Genomic DNA, 18,708 nt, shown 5'->3' on the forward strand with positions numbered 1-18,708 from the left:
TTTCAACCAAGCCTTTATTTGCTCCTGTGTTCTTCTCGGCTGCTCAGATCTGGCTGACTCTGAGCATGCCCATCTTTGCATCCTATGTGTCCCTCAAGGAGACAGGGGACTACGTTAGCGTCTGGGAACAGATATGGGGATAAAATACAGCCCTGGCCTACATGAGCTCAGAAACACTAGCAGCCAGCACACTCTGCTCGTGTGTCACCATGTCTGAGGGCTCCATCTGGGCCAAAGGCAGGAGAGCCCAGCTGAGGAAGCGGCCACACTGCCCTGGACTGTTCGATTTTATGAGGGGTCCTGAGGGAGAGACGGTCATGCTGGTTCCATAGTTGATAACATTGAGACTTCAAGCCTTTCCCCAACATCATAAAGTCAGTAAATGACAAAATCCTAGCCCCCCACCCCCATCTCCTGCCATTCACTGAGCACTTGGAAGGCTTGTGGTATTTGCTGAATGAGTGGGAAAAGGTCAAAATGAGTTGTGCCCTGTCTGCTGAGGTGTTTTCCTGAGGTAAGAAAGCGATTGCTCTCTGCCCTTCTGGCCTTTTTTACTAGAGTTACCATGCCCCTGTCCCAGGCCTCAGGAGCCCGTTTTAGGGGCCCAGGGGCAGCAGCACCCTCACAGTTTGAGTGACTTCACCTCCCTAGAAGACCTCTACTTCTCCTCACACCCTCCTGGCTGGCTGGTTGTGGTTTGCTCACTGGTGAATGACAGTCTCCCCTGAACCTGACCCAGGGAAGCCAGGGGGCTAATGCTGAGGTGTAAGAAAGCTTGAGGCGATTGAATGGCAGCACAGGAGTTCTCAGGACCTACTGTCAAAAGAGGCGATGGAATGTGTTCAAGGACCCAGGCCCAACATTCCAGGGGTCCAGACTCAAGTGGAAAGTTAGCCTGGTCTTTTCTGTGCTTCCATATGCTCCCCACACACCCCTCAACTTCCATGTGCAACTGGGCTTGCTCAACAGAGGCTTAGGGACAAGGTGGAGCAGTCCCCTGAGTGACAGACAATATCTATAGTGGTTTGTCGTCCTTGGTGCTGCAGGGGCAAGGGCGCATGTAGCTTCTATTTACCCAAGATGGTCACCTGCCAAGGCTAGCCTGGCCTGCCCGGGGAGTCCTGGACAGAGGCCCCTTCAGGCTTCCTCCCCTGCAGAGGCCTCAGCACTGCCGCAGCTCAGACTGACTCCCAGTGAACCCCGAGTGACCCCTCAGGGGCTTTATTTTCATTTCTTCTTGGCAGGACGTAACTTCCTGCTTCTAAGAAAAACATCTTTAAACAGAGCCATGAACCGGTTCCAGGGTGTCCCTCACGTCCCCCAGCTCCAACGGAACACCGTGATGAGCTGAATGGAGCTCATTGGAAGCACATGGTGCCTGTTTCCTTTCAAAGTCCCCAAGAGTCTCAGGCCTGGAGGAGGTGGAGGCGGGAGGGGGGTTGATAAATCATGTTGCAAGTGTTATCTAGTCTCATGTTTGAGAGGAGAGGCCAGGAGGAGGAGGAGCTGAGGGACTTGAATGCACACAGGGAAGACTGGGGAACAACATCTGCCCAGGCTAACTGGTGTTTATTAGGCATCTACCACCATGAAGCCCAGGAGAGCAATAAGCTTAGTACCAGTGATGACCTGTGTAGAAATAGCTTCAGAGCGTGTCATGGAGGAGGTGCAGAGTCCAGCTTTGTATGGGAACGCTAGCCATGAGGCAGAGGAAAGTTCTTCAGGGAGTAAGGTTGAGGTGTCCTGGAGCTCTCTCTACGCTCCCTTTGTATATCAAGGAGGCCTCATTTTGGTGATCCTGGAAAGAACGTTCTAGTTGTCTTCCAATCTTCTCTGGCAGATTCGTGTCCCTGTCCTCACACTCCAGAGACTAGGGAGCTTCAAGTGACATTGGACAGGGGTTCAGCAAACCTACCAAGGTGAGGCACTGGGTACAGTAGCCTGGGACAGAGAGGAACCTAAAAAAAGGAAGGGCTGAGAACTCAGGAGCACTACACTGCCCAGAGAGGCATGTCCAAGGAGGGGGATTCTACTAACACTGGCTATGGAACCCTCACAACTAGGACAAGCAAATAGCCTTGCTCACTGTCCTGGCCTGGATATAGGTCAGGTGTGGGGTTGGTAACTGCAAGAGTGTGACATCCCTTCGTAGCCAGTACCCTTGTGATCTTGGGGAAGCAGCATCCTGCCTTGGAATTTTACTCCGGATCTTCTGATAGGGGTTAGGGTGCTGACGGTGTCTGCCATGGATTTGCTTGTCTGTGCAAGAGGAGCAGGACACTGCTGTGGTAGGGCTTGTTTGTTTGGGTGTTTCCTGCCTTGCTTTAGTTTTCTGTTCATCTTCTTGTCTTAAGAAAGTTAGAGTGCTTCCGAGTACATAGGACAGAATTAAATGATATAAAAACGGAGAATAGGAGAGAAGCGATGGTAGAAATATATAAAACCAGTCCAGGAATGACTGAAAGCCACATACCATAATTTGGGTCCTGCCATTTCCCAAGGGCGCAAGCTTTACGTGGAAGGATTCTCCAGCTCCCACAGGAGAATGGGACACAATAGTTCCACAGTTCAAGGTCTCAGGAACAAGTCCCCAGAGACTCCCAACAGTTCCTTGTTCAAAAAGGAGTGAGAACTGAGCCTGACTGTGTTTTTTTAATATTTGAATTTTTAATTTTAAGTCAAAAATATAGTTAAATACATTTATGAGATATAAAATGGAGTTACGATCTATGAGTTGAGTGGGAAATAATTAAGTCAGGTAAGGTAATAATTCACCACCTCAAATCTTGCTTTTTGGAGGCACACATGGGGAACAGAGTGAATGAAAATATTGCACATTTCAAAATAGCAAAGAAGACATTTCAAATGTTCTCACCTGCAGTCTTTTGTTGATCACATTGTTTCTGTTATCATACTAAGTAGCAGGTTTCACTAAGCTGTTTCCTTACAACGCTATGTGTCTGTCTGTAGACAGATACACCATTGCAGGGTTTCACTAAGCTGTTTCCTTACAACGCTATCTGTGTCTAGCTGTAGACAGATACACCGTTGCACCTTGTTGCCATTTCTGCCCCTCACTGCCCTCCTCCACACCTTCCTCTTTTGCTGGACTTCTTCCCCTCAAGAGTTCCTTCTGCCTTCTTGTTATGCTGTGCTCTTGAGAGAAACCGTGCAGAGTGGTGTCTTTCTTTTCCTATCAGCCCTTTTGTTCCTCCTCCCCATCTTCTCATACTCTCCCTCCCATAGTCAGGTCCAAAGAAACCCAGGACAAACGCTGACTACAGTGCCAATTAGCATATCAAAGGACAAGCTGGCCTCCAGGCTCTCTCAGCATGCAAGTACCTGGTACAGTCCATGCTGGCATCCTGGCTCCTCTCAGCTCTTCTCATCCTGTTCCCCACCCTAAACCTCTCCCAGCCATGCACTTTCTTGGTCCTCTCCTCTTGGCCCTTGCCTCTGTCTTGGCCCTCTTGAACCTCTCTCTCTTGGTCCTCCTCTTTTGCTCTCCCCCATTTCTCCTCTTATGGCCCAGTTCAGTCTATTGGCCATGTTTAATCTATTATTTTTCTCTCCCTGCTCTGGATTCTTCCAGATGCCTGAATCTGTCTGCACTGTCCCTCATATCTACAATAGAAACTTTCTCCTCAATCATACCTTAGGTCAGTCATGCCTTCATTTCATTCACCCTTGCTTTTTATGTCTCATATGCACATATATATGTTTATGAATATGCATATATTTTAATATAGAATCCATACATGAGCAAAAATACGTAAGATTTATTTTTGAGTCTGGCTCACTTCGCTTAACATGATGACCTCCAGTTGCTTCCATTTTTTCGGCAAACAGCTTTGCTCATTCTCTTTATGGCTGATTAAAATTCCATTGTGTATGGCCACCACCTGGTAGACTTTTAAAGAGAATGGCATGGCATGTGAAGTAATGAACGGAAGCCTAGGACACGTCTATCGGCTTCTTTCCTAAGGCATCTCCCCAGGCTGAATAAGCATGATAATATAACAAAGTGAGGTGGTGACAATGGTTTCTTTAAGTTCCTGGCGGCCAGCTCCTTGCTAGGCTGAACTGATATTACAGTGCTGGGAAGAATGAAATTGCTGACAACCTTCTAAGAGATCATGCCTGTCACATGTCAGCAAATAGAAGATCGTCCTCTACCGGATGGGCCACAGCTTTAGGTTGCTAACTATGAGCAAGGTTTAAGAACTTTGACAAGAAGTTGCATGGAGGAAGAGTTGGCTGCCTCCTGAGAATGCATGGGGAAGGGCTGGCTACCTCCTGAGAAAACTGAGATGCCCAACCATGAGCCAGGTCTGGCTTCATGCTGAGAGACGGGGGGAGGATGAAGAGGGAGAGGGAGAGGGAGAGATCTATCATCTTTCATGGAAAATAATTTCAGATCTGCACAAACTATTACAGGCAACCAGTTTCCAAATATACAGATTGCTTACTAAATAGACAGAGTAGTTTCTGTCTCAACATCATTCAAAGCAAATGAATTCAGTTAATGGCCACAATAAAAATCAATCTCCATGAAGCTCTCCAAATTTGACTTGGAACAATGATGCCTCCCAGGTCAATGTTTAGTGAAATGGTCTATTTGAAGAGATATTTGGGGGCTGGGAAAATTGCTGAGTGGTTAGGAATGCATACTGCTTTATCAAAGGACCTGAGCTCATCCTAAGCACACAGGTCAGGCAGGTCATAACAGCTCGTAACTCCAGCTCCAAGGGCTCTGACACCTTTGGGCTCCCCACAGGCATGTACAGCCACTTTCACTCATGTGTACACACATAGACACACAAGCACGCATATAGGTAATTTTTTAAAGAGAGCTTTTTTGTAAGCCCCGTAGGATTATTTGAGGTTGAGTTGGGTTGCCATAGAAGTGATGCACAGCTCTTTAGGCCATGGCTATATTCTCATGATATACTCACCATCTGACCTGAAGATGATATACTTGCCTACATTCTCCATCCCAGAAGGTTATGTACAAGATGGTTAGTAAACGATTTGAGGGTTTTCAGAGATGGGATACATTTCTTCCTAATGACTCAATCCTATAACAGTGATACTCATAATGGGAAAACCCAAATAATGCTGAAAGTATGGGAACCTCCCCTTCCCTTCTCCCTCCTCTCCAAGCATGACAGCTTTCCAAAGTTTCTGCTTTTACCTTCCCTGGCCACGACAAGCCCTTCATAGCTACAGATAGCATGCTCAGAGCATTCTTTCTTGACTTGACAACTTTCAACAGTGCCTCTCACCATCCCTCATTTAAAAAAAGTTTAAATCATGTACATCATATTGTACTTACATCAAGCTTTATAATGATTTTAGTTTGACTTTTGGTCTTTTAGTTTTATATCTTTAAAACATTCTTGGAGCTGTGTCTTTATCTTCGTTTCTGAGACACCATTTTCCCATCCACTGTTTGAGGCAAAGGTGTGGAAGTGTCTACTCTCCATGCTCCCTCCCTCTCCTCTGTTCTTCATTCATCTCCTACCCATTTTATTCTTGCATAAGACTCTAGATCTATCTATCTATCTATCTATCTATCTATCTATCTATCTAGGAGTATATTACTTTCATTCTTTTCTGTCTGCTGATATGTTCTGTTTCTATTTCCATGATAATATTAAAAAATCACTTCTGTATTTCTTTATTCACAGTCCTCAGAAAATCAAGGAACAAAGAGATATTAATAAATACAGATGATGTATAGATGGGTGATAGATTATCACTAGATGCTATAGATGGTAAATAGGTAGACAGACAGATGGATAAGTGACAGCTAACTACTGAGCTAGATGATAGTTAGAATGGGTATATGGACAATGATTTTAGAACTAAACATCACCACTGGGGAAATGGAAGGCTCTGTTGAGAGATTATTCCTGCTGACTGATGGTGTAAGTTCTGTAAGTCTGAGCAGTGATTCAAAAACAAAACTTGTTGACCTTAGGCAGCCTTTTCCATATACAAATTACAATGATAAGTTAAGGGTCACTGCGAGGTCCATGAAAACCACCAACAAGCCACCATCATTTTGATGTTCTCCCAAGTGGTGAACAGATGGATTTGAATCTGTACTGGCCAGCCCTCTGGCTGCACGTGGAAAACATAGGCTTGAAAAAACTTGACCTAAAGTATCTCCATCGAGAAGCAGGGCGGCATCTGAATAAAGCTTTTGAAGATGAAGATGAAAACAGTTTTTCTAGCCATTCATTTCACTTTCCTGCAACACACCGACCTGTGTGTGTAGAGGCGACAGAGGTGAATAGAGGTTGCAGAAGCAAAACTACCCCCCACCGTTCTGAGGTCCTTTGATGGCCCAGGTTTGTAACCAGTTCCTCAGGCTGAGGCTCCCCACACCGCCACAGTGTGCATTAGTCAGCTCTGCTGCCACAGACTGGGAACCTGAATAGAAGTGATCTGTTTTCTCACAGCCCTGGAGGTTGAGGAGTCCAAGATTCTGGGAGGCTTCTGATTCTTGTAAGGTTTGTCTTCAGGGTTTGCAGATGGTAGTATTCTCACTGTATGTTCTCTCAGAGGGCAGAGGCATGCTCGAGGGAGGGAGAGATACCTGCTCTCTTTCTTTTTTAAGGATCCAGTTCTTTATAGTCAGGACTTGACAACCATCCTCAGTCAATTCTCCCGAAGGTCTGGTTCCTAATTCAGTTACATGAGCAGCAGTTTAGGACTTTGGCATATGAATCTTAAGGATGCCATCAGGTTGGCAGAGGTGCCTCAGGAGCTACATAGAGGCCAGTGGCATCGTGTGCACAGAAGAGCAGAATGAACCTCAGGGAGATCCGGGTCTTTCCCACTCCCTGAGTGTCCTCTGGTGAGTCCTGACTGTAACTGCTTGTTTCAGCAACCCTACCCATAAGGCCTGTCTTTGATAAGGGACAGCAGCTCTGCGACTCTAGTTTTTTTCTTGTGTCTACCCTTCCCATGACATGCTGGAGCAGCAGCACATGGTGTAAGACCATGGATGTTTCTAATCCAGGGTTTACTGGCAGCTGCTTTTGTGAGCTTGGGTGAGTTGCTGCCCTTCTCCCAGCCTTACTTTCCTCATCTGTGAGATGGGAAGCCTAACACCCATCTCCAGGCTTTTGAGACTTTCAGTAGTCTGGAGGTTGGGCTTGTGGCCCTGTGTATTCACACCTGCCCCCCACCCCTGCTCTTTTCCTGCCTTTTCAATGGCCAAGGACTTTCTACAGTTCCCTTCTCTTTGGAAGCCTTATGAAACATATGTGTCCTGAAATATTTTCAAGTGTCCCCTTTCATAGGGCTATTTGGATACAGCTAGGTTCAAACTGTGCTCCCAAGGATGGAAGCCATGCTCCTTCTGGTCCCCTGCATGGCAGCAAGCCAGGTCCCCTTCATTTTCTTTCCCACCTTCTTGTGAGGTTGTTCCACCTACAAGTTTGCCTAGCCTGGCAGTCCATGCCCTGACACCCTTCAGGAAGTTTCCAGAGCAGGGCATCTCAAGGTTCACCTCCAAGCAACAGCAGCCTGGAGAGCTCACACTATCCTTAACTAGAGCCACTGGTCCAGGACCCAGGGTGGCCTGTCCACCCCTGTCCTCAACAGCTCCTTGAGGCTGTCAGTGCCTGGTTAGTGCTGCTTGGGGGGAGTGACAGAAAAGCAGATAGGGACCTTGCATCGCTGAGGATCACAGGAAGTATTTGGAACCATGTCTGGCCCACCAGTGACACTCCATAAACGACACTGAGGTGCATTTTCCCTTAGGGTATCTGCTCTGACCAGGGCCCTCCTTGCAGCATTTTTTCCAGTTGGTTTGGCTTTGCTCACTGCCCCAGTACCAAGAGAAGTGTGCTGGCTGATAATGATGCAGGATAGGTACTTACAGAATGAAGGATTCAGGCAAGATCTCAAGAAATGACTTATCATCATCATGTGACCTCAAGGCATAAGATGAAGCATGCATAAGGTCTTGCCAAGGGACATACTTCAAAGATCACGCTGTGCAGCATGGGTGGAAAATGAGAAGCCGTCCAAAATCGATAAGATGGTCAGAGTGAGCAAAACCAGAGGTTCATAAAGCTTGGTGTGCACACTCCCTCCCCCAGGCACATTCAGTCTTGCACCAGCAACCTTGGGCTATTCAGAACAGTCTCTGCGTTGCCCAGATGTTAGAGTACAGCAGTCATGAGGCCAGACCTGAACTTAGACTCTTTAGATACCGTACCATCCATTCACTCTGCCTACAACAGCTGGGCTCGGTTCTGCAACTGTTCACCTCTCCACCCTAGCAAATTGCACACCCGAGCAATGGAGCTTTCATAAGCCCAAGTCAATTGCTTGGGCTTGAATTCCTTTTATTAATTATGTCACCTTGGTAAATCTCTGCCTCCATTCCCCTTTCTCTGGTTTCACATATGCTCAGGGCCTTTGATTCTTTCTAGTAGTGACTCCTGTTCTTGAACACTGGCCTGTACGTGCAAATACCCAGCCATACACAAATATGCTAACAGTGACCATGCTCTCTGCATCACCAATCCCAGCCTGGTGGACCTTTGTTAAACAGTGTATGAAAAAGCACATTGCTAATGGTCAATTTCGATGCAAATAGAATGCCATTGTATAAGGAAAAACTTTGGACAAATTAAATTGAAGTGCTTAATCCTGGAAGGAAGGAGACAGGAATTAGGTACTCTCAGAAACAGAGCAAGCTCAAAGGTCTCTGGCTTATCTTGTGGTAGCAAAGTGTTCGTGGACAGAACACTGGAAGTGAGGTAAGGCTGTGAGGTACAGAGACGGCCAAATGGCCATGGCTTGGAGGTTGCCTCATTTGGACACCATTTAAACACTTGACAGTGTGATTGACGGAAGCTTGGCTGCGGCTCAACTATGGTTCCACGTGTGTATTCCCAGTACGACGTCAGCTGGTTTGCAGGCTACGCTAGGTTTCAGCTCATTGTGTAAAAGCTTGTGTGGAGGCCCCCTAAGGCCAAATTTCATTTAATACTACCAAACATCTAACCAAATGAAACGTCTAGCATGACACTGACTTCCTTCTGTATGCAGGATGTTTACTGCAATAACAAAATATGGTTGAAATTTTCCAAGGGTAGAGCTGAAGTATTTTCAGTATTCAAGAACCAGAGTCACCAGTAGAATCCAAGGCCCCTGAGCATATGTGAAACCCGTCAGGGGGAATGGAGGCAGAGACTGCCAAGATAACGTAATTATCAAAAGGGACTCAAACCGAAGCAATTGACTTAGGATTGTGCAAGTTCCATTGCGAGGATGCAAGAAACAGACAAAAGAAAGGCATGTGAAGTGGTGGAGATGCTAATCAGTTCATTGTGGGCATTACCTCACAATGTGTCTTACAAAACACTGAGTTATACGTTGCTGCATTGTATACCTTAAACGTATACATTTGTATTGATCAGTTATACTCCAGTAAAACTGAACAGAAGGAAGACTCAAAATGCTAAGGTAACGTGTTGTGTACTGAAATGAGAAAGGAAGGGCTCATGTACTGTGAACTCCATCTGTGCCCCTCAAGCTGCCCTCTCTTCCTCTACAGCATCCCACCCTGCTGTGTGAGAGAACATGTGCCATGTCTCTGTGTAGTCCCATTGGCTGAGAGAGCTGGCCAGTGCCTCCTGGCATCTCCATTGCTGGCAATGAGGTAGAAGCATGACCAAGAGATGTGTCCAAGCGCCCGGGAGCTGCAACACCAGTGATGGTATCTGTTTGATTTTCCTATGGTCAATTAGCTTTGCTTTCCAAACAGTCTGGGGTCACAGCCTTCCATCAGGCGGCCTTTCCATGCCCTGCCTGCTCTCTTCAAGACAATGATAGACTTAATGAAGATTGATGGCCTGGCAAGGCCCCGCTGGGCTGCCTTCTCCATGTGGGGAGAGGAAGCTAGGAGGGGCCTTCTCAGGGGAGTGCAGATGCTACTGAGGGCCATCACACCATGCTTACTCCTCCCACAGCTCATCAGCAAATCCTATGCCTCCCTGCTGGCCTGTATAACCAGGTTGAAAACAAGTCACAAATGAATGTGTCTGTTGATGCCAGCCTTGCAGCCCTCAAACATCTTCTGTATCCCTGACAAAAGGTCTAACGTGCCAGCGCAGAGCCTGCGGCAGCTCCCAGCTTGAGTAACTTTGGTTACAACCTTCAGGTTAGGAACTGAAGCTGTCCCGCACAACTCCCGGGAGCAGGCTTTGGTCTCTCTTTTTTGTCTTCCTGTTTGGACTCCTTGAGCACTTCAACAACTCCGAGTTGACGCTCGTTTCTAGGCTGTGCTGCCCTGTCTTTTTGTGGGGACCCACACTCCTTACGCCCAGGCGCCCATGATGAAGTGCCCTTCTCCAAACTGTTTGACAACCATACTCCTGTCATCACCAACAAACATCCTCTTTCTCTAAGCCTTTGCTGACCTGAGTCAATTCTCTCACTCCACAACCATCTACTCCAAACTGTCTACATGCCTGCTAGTTTAAATTCCCTTTGCCTCGTTAACAAAGGGCTGGACATTTATTCTAAAATATAGAGTAGAGCAATGCATAAGTTTCCGAATGGCCCTTCCCTGCACTTCCACTAACAGCAGTATGCATTGTAGATACTCTGTGTTTGTCTAGCTCTCTTATAAGCAAAGATGTCTATGGTGGGGTGATTCGCTTCCTCCTTGCTGAAGCTCCACCTGGCAGCAATCTGTAAGGGAGAGCTGGAGAGTAGAGATTGGAGGCCACCACTCATTCTCCAGATTCCCATCTAAAGCCTATAATCCTCCTCCTGACATCCCAGACGTGCGTGTCTTCTCTTAGACCCCTCTCTTGATAAGTCCCCCGGAAAAAGGCACCGTGAGATAAATTCCACGGCGCAGTTCGAGCGCAGAGCGGCCTTCCTGCTGTGGTTGTTTGGCTGGGATGAAGTGAGAACTCTGACTTTAAATCTGTGAGCTCACGGGAAATGAGTAAACCCAGACCTCTGACCCAGGAGACCAGTAAAGCTGATCAGACCTTTTGGAACCACAGGAGTCAAGAAAAGGACACAATGAGTACCCCAAAGTTGGAAGACCAGCTGAACTGTGCAAGCCCAGGCTGCCCTGGTGCCATCCTGCCACTTGAACTGCTTCCCATCAAGTAACAAAAAGAGCCAGATTATCATGAGGGAACTCAGTGTCCAGTCAGAGATGGACATGCAGACAGATGATTGCACATCAGGGTGAGTCACACAATTATGGCCTCAGTGAGGAGCCATCAGCTCTTGGATAGGTCTGGAAAGTCGTCGGAGATTATCTTCAATGTGTTTTCCCTGCATCTTACACTCCTCTTGGCCTTTTTGAGACCAGATGGTCATTAACCTTAAACATATGGGATCTTGTCTTGGCCAAGTGTCAAAAGTTGTCTTGATCTCAAAGTACCACTTGTGGTCTTCAGATCAGCACGCACTCAGCCAACAAGGCTTCATGTTAAGTAAACAGGTGGAAAATAGCACATCAGGACTCACACCAGCCAAGCGACAGATCGTGGCAGCACAGCCTACACATTACCAGGCCTCACGGAAATGTCCAAAGTGTCTCCAATCACCATACGTGCTCTGGCCACTCCAGGACACGAATAGTTTCTACATGATGTGCGTACTCATTTGCAAGATCCATGGCCAGCCCAGAAGGAAAGAGGCCTGAATCACTGAGGGACAAGCCAAAAGATCCTGGTGCAGATATGGATTTTAAGACAGTTTGAGCTTTCTCCCAGACTCTTGATTTGCCCACGTGACTGAAATCCCCAAGTTCATAGTCTACCTTCTGAAGACCTCTTCTCCACACCCGTTCCCTTCCCCACCAATTCCTCATTTCCTTTCTTCCCTAACAGGTCTCTCAGGGAGGGAAATGCAAGTCTGAGGGATTGGGTCAAAGACTCTTCTGCCTAGGGAACATGTGCTGATACTTCGATTGCTTGGAGGTCCCTAACCCCCAAATGGAGCAGCCAAGCTCTTTCCCCTTAATTTCAGAGGCCCACGCACAGTTTAGAGAAAATATGCTCCATGTGTTTCTGATCCATCTCCAAGCAGCTCATCCAAGCACTGGGTTTTAATAGTTTGTAGATACACATGATCCATTTGGAGTCAACTTTACAAGCCTTCCATGCTTTCATTTATATTGCAGGAGGAAGCTGGGCTGTGCCAAGAGTAAGTGTCCTGGCATCTTCGAAGGTTCACATTAGGTCTGTAGCACTGAAACCAGGTTGAGTGCAGGCGGTCATTTCAGAAGGGGCTTTCTCATCTCTGCCCAGGCTGTAGGCCTCAAAAAGGAAGTTTTCATGGGGGCAGGGTGAGCTCAATGTCTCCAGATTCTGTGTATTTCACCCTCCTTCATTTCAGCTCTCCTCAGAGCTTAACAGTGTTAGAACGGAATCCAGTAACCCCAGAGAGGCTCATCTATCACAGTCTTTGGAGGTAGTTGAAATGAACTTTGAGCATAGAACTGTTAATGTTGTCTTCTGGTTTGGAGGTGTCGTGGGCGGTCCAGGGCAAGAGGGGAAAGGGGCAACACTCCCTGGTGCTAACAGGTACAATTAGCTCCCCAACTGTCAACACATAAAATCCCCTGAGGGTTACGGCAGGGGACAGCCTTGAGAATCAGAATCCAGCCGATTTTAACTTAGTATCAGTAGCCAAGAAGAAAGGAAGGAAACGGCCTTTCCAGAGAGCCACATACTCGGGACAGAAAGAGGGAGGGGACACAGGCCGTCAGTGGAGTACGGCAGGCTATGCATCCCTCTTTCATGTTGGAAGACTTCAGCCGAAGTATAAAATGTGCTGCTCAGGGCCCGCTCAGATCTGCCCTCAGCTGTGGAACAGATGCATGGTGTGTCTGTGTGGAGAGAGAAGAGTGTTCATAGAATTGAAGGTGCTGGGAACCATTCTGCCTCACCCCGTCTCGGGGCTGGCATGGCAGACAGCAGGCACACAGCAAGGCTGGCAGTCTCTGGATCCAGAAGAATGCAGATTTGCCCCTGGATCTACCATTCAGAGACTAAGTGAGCTTGGCCAAACCTCTGCCTGTTTCTGCCTCTGTAACTCAAGTCTTAACGAAGCAGCATCTTCAGTGACAGGAGCAGGCAACATAAGGGTACTCAGGAAAGGGTGACGTGTGAGTGGTGACAGGGCCACCATTGGCAGGTTACAGATCACACTTCCAGGGGGCTCTACTTTTGCAAGTTGGTTGTGGGGTCTTAGTCCACCCGAAGGGGGTCAAGGAAAGGTCTTCTTCAGAACTTGTGCAGTGGGCATGTGTACCTCAAGGAAGGAGCATTAATATGGGAGCCTGAGGCCCCCAGGCCCTACATTTATGTCTCCACCCTGTGATGTGAGGCAAGCTGCTGGCTTTCTCTGGGCCTTGGCTGCTACAACTGGATAAAAGGGGCTATGGCAAGGATTACATGAGAAAACCAACGAAAAAGTGTCAGGCGCCACAAAGCCCTCACTAACATGAGTCAAACAGCTTCAGGAGCGAGGGGTCACCAGTGGGAAGAAATGGGGAGTTACAGGAATGGTGTCGATATGAGAAGGGCACAGATGTCCTCACTGTCAACTCTAATGGGAACCACCTCACTGTGGGATCCAAACAGTGCAGAACACCTGTTTGGGTTTGAGTGTGAAATGTTCCCCCACAGGCTCATGTCACCACCTGGTCCCCTGTGGATGGATGATGCTGTTTAGGGAGGTTATTGAACCTTGAAGACGTGGAGTCTCATCTGATGGACACACAACTGTAGGCATAGGCTTTGAGGGTTCTCGGCCAGCCCTACTTCTGGCCTAGCTTTCTGCTTGCTGATGGGCTGAGATGTGAGTGGACCACACACGCTTCTGCCACCATGGAGCCACCCACCACCATGCCTTCTTTCTTGGTCAGAATGGACTGTATGCCCTCAAACCATGAGCCAGAAGAAAGCCTGCCTTCCTTAAGCTGCTTCTTGCCAGATACTTGGCCACAGAAAAGAGAAAAGTAACTAGTATTGCATCTCCGGGGAGGTAGGGTACCACACTCAGGCAGCAGAGACTTTACACTCCATGTCCACAGTCAAGGACAGAAATCCCCCTGGGCTTGCAAGCATCATCAGTGGACATGGGGTCTGTTAGTCACAGCATGGTCTTGGCCAAGTCATTTCCCTTGATTTCCTATCTGCAAAGGAGAACACCAGAGAAGATGAAGGAAACCCTCAGCCAACTCCAGAAAAATAAGTCAGACTGTCTTCACTTTTTCTTGGTGGTGATTTCTTTGTGGCCAAATGTACAAAAGTCAGGCACACCGTGAAGCCTTTCTGCTGGCTGCCCTCTGGAATAGATGAGAAAGAAAATGAAGACCTGGCCTTGGTGGATTCAGATCGCTTTATTGGTTCAACATAAAAACAGATGTCCAGTTGGGATTGGTAGCACACACCTGTGATTTCAGCACTCAGGAGGCTGAGGCAGGAGGATGGAGCGTTGGAGTTCCAACTAACCAGGCTTGCTGGTGAGACCGTTTGTCACAAACAAAAACAAACAACCTGAAGGGCTTTTCTCTCCCACTCCCCTGCTGCAGGCAGATGCTGGAGGAGGAAGGCCCACTTCCTCAGGGGAAGGGGCTCCCACCCTCTCCCCGGCCTGCCTTGCTTGAGGAGGCTGCCAGGTGCTAACAGAGGCCCTATTCACAGCTGCCTCCAAAGAGCAACAGAGCGTTTCCCTACTGCATGCTCGGCTCACAGACACCAGGCTCACAAGGAGTTATTTTCTTAAGAGCAGATTTCTTCAAATTCCATTTCCTTCTCTCTTGTTGGTGCCCAACCCCCACGTCCTCGTGACTGAACAGGAGGCACTGTGGCCAAGCTTTTCTTGGATCGTGTGAATCAAGATCAATAAATATCTGTGCCCGAGCATGACTTACCCTGGCGCCTCGCTGTGCTCTGGAACAAGGGCTCTGGCTGTGTGCGGCAAGTAGCCTCCCTGCAACCTGAACCCTTACACACGTCTGTGTTGTGTAGGGATGCTGGGCACTCAGAGGGGCATGACCCTTCCTGGGTGGAAATGAACCCAGAGGGCATCCTCCCAAGAGGGATTACTGGTCTCGATTTTCAGGCCGTGTGGCAGAAACTTGCATTTTCAGATTTATGGAGTATTTCAGGTGTAGCTACACAAACGCACGCTTAAAGCCCAGCACGGTTCTGTGAAAGACCAAACAGGAACCTGTCCTTCCTGTCTGGCTCCTGTTCCTTGCCCACTCTTTAAGCCTGCCTCACCACCTCATTGAACCCACAGCACTTTTTGAGTCAGGGTCTCCCCACGAAGGCCACACTCACCTGGAACTCCCTGTGCATCCGAAGCTTGCCTCAGCCTGTCCAGCCTCCCACCTAAGATTACAGGCATGAGCCATCGTTCCTGGCTCAGTGACTGATTCTTTATCCTCATTTGACTTAACTTTTCAGCAACGTTTTTCTGGTTGATCTACTGTTCACCCTTTGCAAACACTCTCTCCTCACTGTGACTCCAAAGGGTCACTGAAGAGCATGGGGATTCCTCTATCCTTTACCACCTGGCCTATATTCTCCTCTTACTGGATGACCTGGGAATATATGGATGATGGAGGGCTGAGTCATCCTTCTACACCTGCCCCTAGGTGATCATGTATAAGCAATTAGCTTCAAAAGCTACCATTCTCCTACATTAATCACTTCAGCCCCAACCTCTCACACAAATCCCAATCAGTCCAGATCAGCATGCAGCTATCCATCTGGAGGCTCAAACTCAGCATGGCCCCAAAGCAACTGGCTTCTCCCTCCCTCTCTGATCCTAGTGCTCAACTCTTCCTAAAATACACTCCTCTCCATTCTCTTTCTTTCTTTTATCTGAATCTCACAATCCAAACTCAGGGTTTTTTTTTTATTCACTTGTTCCTTGTCTGTCTTCTTTGCCAGATTGTAAGCAATCCAAAAGAATAAGCCATAGCATTTTATGTTCAGCCCCATGACTCACCCACTCCAACAAAGAGTGTGTAGTGAATGAATAAATACAATAACATTGACCTTTGCGGATTGGTTTTCTTTGCAGTTCTCGACAGAACAATAAAGGCATATCTGTAACATTGCTTCAACACACGATAAGTTTTCTTCAAAAAAAAGTTACAGCCCAAAAAATCTTGGCAGAGCAGTGTCTTACTAGAATTGAATAAATGTGCTTTATTTTCATTGTATTTTTAAATATAGTTCCTTTCTACTTATGGGAAGTATTAATGGTTTCCTATTTATACTTGTGGCCTAGAGTTCCCTTTCAACTTTATTTACATAGGCAACAGCAGTGGATAGCTTATAAAGACTGTATTAAATAAATAAGGCGAACTTGGACTTCGGTACTGGGTGATCAAAAGTAGCTGCCCATAACTGCAAGTGCCAAGAAGCTAAGGACCAGATACTCTAGTCTGTTCCGTGAACTCACACATTCTCCCCAGTTTGCAACCACATACATTACACCCTTTCGTAGCCATCAGATCTTGAATGTATCACAAGCTGAAAATACATTTAATTCATCCAGGCTCCTGAACATTCCAGCTAGTCTAGCAAATTCTCAGAACATTTGCATTAGCCTACAGTGGACAAAATCCCCCAACACAGCCTATGTTGGAGCACAGACTTGACTGTCTCCTGTGACTTACTGACTGCTGTACTGAACATGAAAATCAGAATGGCTGTAATGGATAGACTTTCACACTATTGTCAAGTCCAAAGCTCTTAAAGCCAAGTCCTCATCAACTACAGTCAGTGACTCAGCAAAGCCAACTCTTCTGCATCTTCTTAGCAATAAGAACATGGAGACTGGCCAGCCACTGCCCTAGCCTAATATCTGCATGAAGCTGTATGTACACATACAACATCCGAGAAGACATGGCTTGGGTTTGGCCTCAGACATACTTGACGCAGGAAAGACAATCTGCCACACACACCTGCACCATACCTCACCATCACACCTCACCAGGTTGCCCTGTGGACACAAGCAATCTCCAGATAGCTGGGTAGTTAGACTCGCCTGATAATAGTCCTACCCCATTCCTCAAGGTGGGAATCTGGCCCACTCACCACCTGTGGAGAAGTCACCCTGACAACATGGTATCTGATGCTTTCTGGGCTTTCCCCATCATGCATGTACCACCCAGGCCAGGGAGAGTTGACAAAGGTCTCTGTCTGATCCCTTCTCCATCTGTTCTGGGTTCCCTGAGCCAAGGACGTACCTCCTCCAGGAAACCTGACTACACAGACCTCTTATCCGTCTTCCAACAGCTCCATTGAATCCAGACGTGGATAGTAGAACAGAGGAAACCACAGACTGTTGGAACTTCTCTGCAGGCTTCAGGCTTTGTCTGTCCCAAGTGATATCTCTGGGGTACATTGACTTTCTGGGAGCTCTGCAACAACAAGATCTTGTAAACTATAAAATCTAGCCAAAGTGTAGGGTATACCACTGAGACCAAAGGAACCATCAACCATGCAAAGGAAGGCCTCTTCCCAAAGCCAAGCAGCCATGACAAATCAAGCACTAGCTCTAGATCAACTCAGGCATCATCCAGATGCCCTGCAGGGCAGAGGACATCTGCAGAATCATAAGAGTCAAAGGCACAGATGTACCTACAGATGAGATGGGTCAGCAGAGCAGGCTCCAAGGGTGGAGCACAATAAGGCAGATGGAGGATAAATAGGTCAGGACTGTGCTGCCCTACTCAAGATACAAGACCAGCCACCAGATGAAGCCAGGGTGTGGGAAGCATGCAAGGTGATTCCCTCTAACTCGTCCACAGTGCAGCAGCCAGGGCCCTCAGGAATGGCTAGCTCTCTGTTCATGGACAGACAGCATACAGATGTTTGCTAGATATGATTTCCCCCTAGTTAGTAGGTCAGGTTAGTTAGCTGACCCATGATACAGGCCCCTTTCAGGTCCCTTTGGATTCCCCAGTTCTAACTACTGCAAACTGAAGCAAGGAACTAACAGAAGAAAGTTACAGGGCCCTTTGAGCTCTAACTCCACTTGGGCTGTGTTATCACACAAGCTGAGAAAGTCCAAGGTGGTGAATGACTCCATATACTGCATTCCAGGCTTTGTTAAGTACCTCCATGACGGGCAGTGTGACATTCCTGAGAGGCCTTGCCTGAACAGTGGTGAGGGCTGACTTTCCTGGGGCTCACTTCTAAGATGAAGAGTCATTTCCTGGACCTTAAGATTCCAAAGCATCCTTACAAACTACAGCTAGAAACCAAGGCCAGATTGTTGTAGAGGGTCCAGCCCCATGTTCACAACTTATACTTCACCATGCTACATAACATGATGTATTTGCTGAGTCACATTGCTGCACACATCACTAGTTAATCCTTTCGTTGATAAGTAATATTCCATTGTACGGATGCACCATTATGTACTTATCTATTTTCTAGGGATAGGCATTTGGGTGGACTCCAGTTTTTAGTAACTGGTATCAAATATCTAACCATTTATAGTAACCAAGTATCTATAAACATTTGTGGACAGATCTTCGTATGAGGTTTTACTTTGTTTTCTCTTAAGTAAGAGACATCATCACTGGGTCCCAAAACAGATGTAGCTGGAATTTTATAATCAACTGTCACATTGCTTTATAGAGTGGTGTGATTTTGTATTGCTACCAAAAAAGAGCAT

This window comes from Peromyscus eremicus, chromosome 9, assembly GCF_949786415.1.
Source record: "Peromyscus eremicus chromosome 9, PerEre_H2_v1, whole genome shotgun sequence".
Taxonomy (NCBI): domain Eukaryota; kingdom Metazoa; phylum Chordata; class Mammalia; order Rodentia; family Cricetidae; genus Peromyscus; species Peromyscus eremicus.